Here is a 6,762-nt window from a genome sequence, read left to right as displayed (position 1 = left end):
CTTTCCCTCTCCCTCTTCTTCTTCTTTTTCCCTCTCACCCCTCCTTCTCCCTCTCCCTCTCCCTTCCCCTCCCCCTCCCCTCCCCTCTCCCCCCCCACGTAATTTTGTCAAATACAGAGTTCCTGATGGATAACTCATTCTTCCCTGTTCTGTCCACTTTAACTTCATACCGATGACTTAACTCTTCTAAGAACATGACCTTGAACTTGCTCAGTGTGTATGACCTGTCAGTCAGGCATGCCTTCAAAATTGTGCATCTATTTTTTTTTTTTATCAAATTCCACCATAGATTTTTTTCATCATTATTTTGCTTGAGGAAACAGTCAGTTACAGACTCACTCTACTTTGGATTATTGTTTTTTAAAGTTTAATACAGGAAATTTATAAAAATAAAATTGAAAACATAATTAGCATCTAACCTTCCCAAGATGAGGTGATGGCTTTTACTGTGGATTTCCCTAGCCTCCTCCCCTTTTAACTATAGAAATAAGAACTTTTGTCCAAGTCATAAAAGTTTATAAAGCCTGGTACTTATTCATGTAAAATAGGCATCATACTAGCATAAAATTACACTTGTAAAAGTAGACATTTTGTGTGGTTCTGTGGATTGAATCTGTGCCTCCTACCACTTAGGGATTCTGCTACCCGATTAGTTCATTTCCATATTGTTTTCTTTTTCAAATTTTACTAGAGTCTCATACTTGCTAAGCAAGTACTAACTCATTAAGCTATATTCCTAGCTCCCAATTTTTACTTTCTTACATCAATATTAGCAGTAGTACTTGGTTGATTGGTTGATTGGTTGATTGGTTGGTTGGTTGGCAGAGTCCTTAGCCCAGGCTAACTGGGATCTCCTATGTAGCCAACAATGACTTGAACTCCTGATCTTCCTGCTCATAACCCCTCACCCCCAAGTTTGTGAATTATAGGGTGTGCACCCTACCTGGTTTATGCGGTGCTAGGGATCAAACACATGACTTGATACCTGCTAGGCAGGTCTTCCATGGACTGAGCTACATCCCTACCCAGAATTACTTGTAGAATTCCTGACTATCAAAAGATATGTAGATCTGACTTTGTTCTGGAGGTGTGGTCTTGTTACCCTGATGGGTATTCTCAGTCCTAATATCTTCTGGTTGGGAATGTCTGCCAAGCAGATATAATTCATATTTTATCACACATTTCTAGAGCTACAATAGTTCTTTTCCAGAAAAATTCCATTTAGCAGCCTAATTGGCCCTAGGCATGGCCCCCACCATGTTTGTTTTTGTTTCTTTCTTTTTTTTTTTTTTTTTTACTCTATCAATGAACGGTTATAGGTAGTTCAGCAGAAAGCCATGGTCATTACCAGTTTTTGTTTTAATTGTCCCTTTAGTTGTTTTGGTTGTATATGGAGTTGACTCTGAGCAGAATCAAATCCTAGAAACAAACTATCATTACTGTCTCTAGTGAGTTGTGCTTTTGAACAAATAGTGGAGAGTCCTTAGAATTGTGGGGCCACGGGAGACTAGGCAGAGTGAAGTGAAATGACCCACCTGACCCAGCACCATAGTCATGTCAGAAGCCAGTCCACTGAGGGACTCACACTGAACACCCCGATCGGAGCTACTGCCCCAGTGGCCATCAAGTGCTCTTTGCTCCACTTGTTCAGGTGTCCTGTGTCTCACCACTGCCATGTCCCACCACAGCCATGTCCCACCATCACAGCTGTGTCTTCAGCACTGTCCAGGCCCCCTCAACACTGTGTGCCATGACCACGGCACTGCATCCCGTGTTGTGTTTACACTCACTGTCTCACCACAACTGTCATGTCCCGCCACCATCATGTCCCCCTCTGCCTTGTTTCTCCCCTCACCTGTCAGATCTTAGGCCAGTTCTAATGCAGCACCAGCCCCTAGCAGCAGCGCTGACTTGGCCATATGATATCTCTGCACCCTGGAGTAAGCCTAGGATTAGCCACTGTGGTCTTTTCTTCTCTGAGACGTGTTCTTAGAGTAGTGTGCAAGAAAGGTTCAGATCCTGGGCAGACTTTGTGTCAATTTTCCATCCTGGCCTAGTTCAGAGTTTACTATTGGGTGGGAATGGATCTGAAGATGCTTTCTAGAGAAAGCCCTGGGTAGTTCTAAACATAGTGGACGTTTATAATGTCATTGATGGCTGATGTACTATCCCCAGCTGACATAGCCCTCTCTTCCCTGGCACTGATGGGATCTGGTGCTCTGTTGCCCTGGAGAACACTATGTTGGTCTATCAAAACTCACATTGGTGCTGTACATTCACACACTGGAACAATGTTGTCCAGAGCAGGAACAAGCATTGCGTCTGTTAGAGCAACATATGGTACCACGATTTTATCATACCTTCCTATAATGAGCCAGGAAACTTTCCCTGCTTAAAACTGTGTGTTTATAAACAGTGGGCTTACAACGAACACTCCCATCTGTTAGGTGAACATAATTTGTGCAGGAATTCCGGTAAGAGGTGGGGGACTTCACAACGCTTTTGTATATTTTCCCCTGGTGCGACATTATCCTCGGAGACGGCACACAGCAGCATATGCCTAATACTCAGTTTGCTATCTGCCTCTTCCTGTTGTTGGAAAGCAATGCTGCTTTTGTGCATTAGCATATAAGATTATTGTAGAAATTCATAAGAATTTTGCATCTATGCAGGATACTTAAAAAGAGAAAAGAGTAGAACGTGTAACAATTATGTAAGCGTGGTTATGTCGCCATGATCAAATTGCCCTTGTGGCTTTCCAGTGCTGCAATGACCTGTCCTCAAGCTCCTCTAAAAACCTTGTGTTGATTTTGCTTCAGCCTGATCTGAGAACCCTCGTTCCTGTAATCACAGTACACAACAATCAAAGCACGCGGCCTTCCAGTCTGATTTGAAATTTAAATACATGGCATTGACTCTTTGTGCCCGGTTTGGTATTATTCTGATTGTCTTCACTAATTAATTTTGTTTGGGATGAACTGTTCCTCATAATAGAACAGAGTTTTTTAAGATTAATGCTCAGCAATATTTTTTCTTATCGTAAAAGGTTTTATGAGTCCTGCCACAGGACCACCGCAAGGTTATCAGAGGGAGACTCACTGTGATTAATATTTGCTCACTGCTGAATTGCCCACATTGTCCAAGGGTTTCGTTCACTTAAAATCATTCCTCTGGGTTTCTTCTCTGAGGTGACTAATTGGACATACTTGAATAAAAGAGGTGAACGATTAGTTGAATATCCATGTATCTTGGTCTACTTTGTACTAAGCACATAGAACCCACTAGCACTTTGTCTTTTCCCTGAGTTGTTTTAAGATTGTTTTGATTGTACTCTGTAAGAGGACATGTCTTCAGAAGACAGACAGCCACAGCCAGAGCATCGCTTTTGTTAATGGAGAGCTCCATGGTGATTTTCAGATGTTAGGGAGCTTGTGTACATTCAAGCTCCTCTCTTTATGACCCACCCCTTCCCAGTGTGAAAGGGATCCAGGCTTCAAGTCTTACTCCTTATTTCTTCATTCAGAGGTGGTAGTTTTCTTTGTTGTATTACAGTGTGAACATACTGTTAGTTTGTATTTACTTAACCCTTTGGGGTAGGACCTTGGACTTGATAAGTGAGCATCCTACCACCGAGCTGTACCCTCCACCCATATGTCCTAGTTTATGTTAGTTCAGTGTATGTACAAATGTGAGTGTACACAGAGGCCAGGGTATGATGTCAGGTGTCCTGTTCCATCACTCTTCTGTCTCCTCCTCATGGCTTGAAACAGGATCTTTCAGTGACTGTGGATCGAAGTTTGTGGCCAGAAAGCATTAGAAACCTTCTTGCCCCTGCCCTTATCAATCCTGGGGTTATAGGTGTATGCAGCTATCCACAGCCTTCTTGGAGAGATGTGACCGCAGGCCCTTCTGCATACACAGCACGCTCAACACTTGCTATAGGTATGTACAACCATGCACAGCACAGCTGTCCACAGCCTTCTTGGAGAGTTTGGGGGACTTGAACTCAGGTCCGCATGCTTGCACTGCTGAGCTATCTCCTCAGCCCACATGATGTATTTAATATGGTACAGTAGGCATATAACACGCTGTCTATATGTAGTGCACATAGCCCAGTGAGCTAGGGATAAGTTCGTGCCCTCACCACTGCCACAACCCACCGCCACAACCCACCACAACGGCCTCCTCATCCCTGGCAACCCTGTCCTTTCAGCACTGTTTTTATGTAAGAAGAACATATAGGGCTGACAAGATGGCTCAGCAGGTAAAAGTTCTTGCTGTGTAGAGTTTTGGGCCTGAATTCAATCGCCGAAGCCCATGGAAAGGTAGAAGAAAAGAATAGATTACACAGAGTTGTCCTCTGACCTGCATATGTGCACTGGGCATGCATACCCTCCACCATCATGCCCACCCATGTTAATGATGAATGTCATTTAAAACATTTTTTCTTTTTTTATTGGATATTTTATTTATTTACATTTCAGATGTTATTGCCTTTTTCCATTTTCCCCCCAGAAGCTCCCTATCCCATCTCCCCTCCTCCTGCTTCTAGAGGATGTGCCCCCACCCACCTACTCCCACCTCCCCTTCCTCAAATTCCCCCACACTGGGGCATCCAGCCTTCACAGGACCAAGGACCTCTTCTCTCACCTATGCACAAGGCCAACCTCCCTTACATATATAGCTGGAGCCATGGGTCCCTCCAAGTGTGCCCCCAGGCTAGAGATTTAGACCCTGGGAGCTCTGGTTGGTTGATATTGTTGCTCTCCCCATGGGGCCACAAACCCTTTCAGCTCCTTCAGTCTTCTCTCTAACTCCTCCATTGGGAACCACATGATCAGTTCAATGGTTAGCTGTGAGCAACATTTTAAAAGAACACCTAGATGGTCTCTTGGTCAACCTTGAATGCACAATACCGTATTACTAGCTGTGTACTCTATGGTCTACAGTACATTGCATGACTTTTCACTTTATATAACTAAAAGTGGTTTTCTTTGGTGCTACCTCCTCCCCCACTCTACCTACTCTGCTGTCACAATTACATGCTGTTCCTCCTTTGACTAGCTTCTTTCAGTGAGCATAGTGTCCTCCAGGTTCATTCATATTCTTGGGGGAAACCTGGCTTTCTTGATTTAAGGCTATGTAGTGGTTTCTTTTGTGCATATACCATGTTTCATCTGTTCCTGTGCTGACAGACTCTTGGGGGTTTTCTAGAGCTTGCATGGAATGGAGAGTCAGTGAACATGGACTTCAGTATTTTCATATGCTTAGCTTCAGTTCTTGTCTTAGTTAAGGTTTTACTGCTGTGAACAGACCATGACCAAGGCAAGTCTCATAAAAGATACTTAATTGGGGATAGCTTAGAGGTTCAGAGGTTCAGTCCCTTAACATCAGGGCAGGAACATGGCAGTGTCCAGGCAGACATGGTGCAGGAGGAGCTGAGAGTTCTACATCTTCATCTGAAGGCCTCTGGGAGAAGACTGACTACCAGGCAGCTAGGATGAGGGTCTTAAAGTCCACGCCTACAGTGACACACCTACTCCAACAAGGCCACACCTACTCCAAGAAGGCCACATCTTCTAATGGTACCACTCCCTGGGCCAAGCATATACAAACCATCGCAGTTCCTTTTCAGGGAAGCGGGGTTGAGTCTGTAATAGTTCCAGTTTTAATTTTGCAAATAACACTTTATTCTGTAGTATTGTCTCCATCTACGTGCCCAGCAGCACCAGACAAAGCTGTTCCCTCCTCTCCTTCCTCAGCATGGTTTGTTCTTTATTCTTAGGTTTCTTAGGTGCTGGGTGGTGCTGTCTTAGTATGGTTGGGGTTTGCATTTTCCAGATGTGAATGCGCTGGGTACCTTCTCACAAACCTCTTGGCCATTTTCCTTCTTCGGATTTCTGCCTTCTCAGTTTTAGGGAGCTCCGTATATATTTTAAATATTATTGCTTTATCAGACAGATGGTTTGCACAAAGTTTGTTTTCAGTTTGTTTGAGAACATGGTCTGTGATCCAGTTAAGTACCATTTCAGGTCTGGGCTCAGGAGCTGTTGGACTCTTGGCATTGATCATTAACTACACCCCTGCTTGCTTACAGGTTTCAAACATCCTGACTTACAAAACTGCTGTTATACTCACAGCAGGACTGTCATAGAAACTGTCTCTTACTGTCCTGTGAAGAGCTGATGAGGCCTTTAGGGAGGTATGGGGTATGAGGGATTATTACAGTTCCAGGAATGCAAACTAGAATCATTGGTTATTACTCAAGGTAAATGATTACATCCAAGACTTTTTCTGTCACCTGAGAAGACAAAGTTATTCTCAGTGTCAGGTCTACGAAGAAGGAGAAGTGGAGGAGCATTCATTATACTAAGAGACATCAGCACTGGGGTGGAGGTAGGACTGTCCTCGTCCTGAGCACCCTTTGTCTAAGGATAACCACAGCTCATCCTGAAGGTGGCAGTGGTCTTCGGGACAGAGTGACACAGGCTTTGTATGAAGGAATCATAGTTCCAGAATTTATGTCCAGAAACTCTGAGATTTCACAGCATGAGGATAAGTTATGTTCTTAGATTGACAAGTCTGCTTTAATTGCAATGACCACAAGTTACTTAACATTCCTGATACCTGACAAAAAGCTGCCCAAGGGAGGGGAAGTTCCTTTTGGCTCACAGTTCCGAGGTATACAGTCTGATGTGGCAGAGAAGGCGTGGCGTCAGGAGCTTGAGGCAGCTGATCACATTGCATTGGCAGAGTAAACAG

The 6,762-nt window shown here is 43.9% G+C and overlaps 1 protein-coding gene across 1 annotated transcript in view; it reads left to right on the top strand.

Moving 5' to 3' along the window:
- The window catches only part of Sdk1 (sidekick cell adhesion molecule 1), a 620,720-nt gene that overhangs the window by 15,110 nt on the left and 598,848 nt on the right, over positions 1-6,762 (top strand). The gene's annotated exons all lie outside the window — the stretch shown is intronic.

This window comes from Grammomys surdaster, unplaced genomic scaffold (assembly GCF_004785775.1).
Source record: "Grammomys surdaster isolate TR1022 unplaced genomic scaffold, NIH_TR_1.0 126109, whole genome shotgun sequence".
Classification (NCBI taxonomy): Eukaryota; Metazoa; Chordata; class Mammalia; order Rodentia; family Muridae; genus Grammomys; species Grammomys surdaster.
Note: the sequence above shows the minus strand (reverse complement) of the source record. Positions and strands in the feature narration are given on the sequence as shown.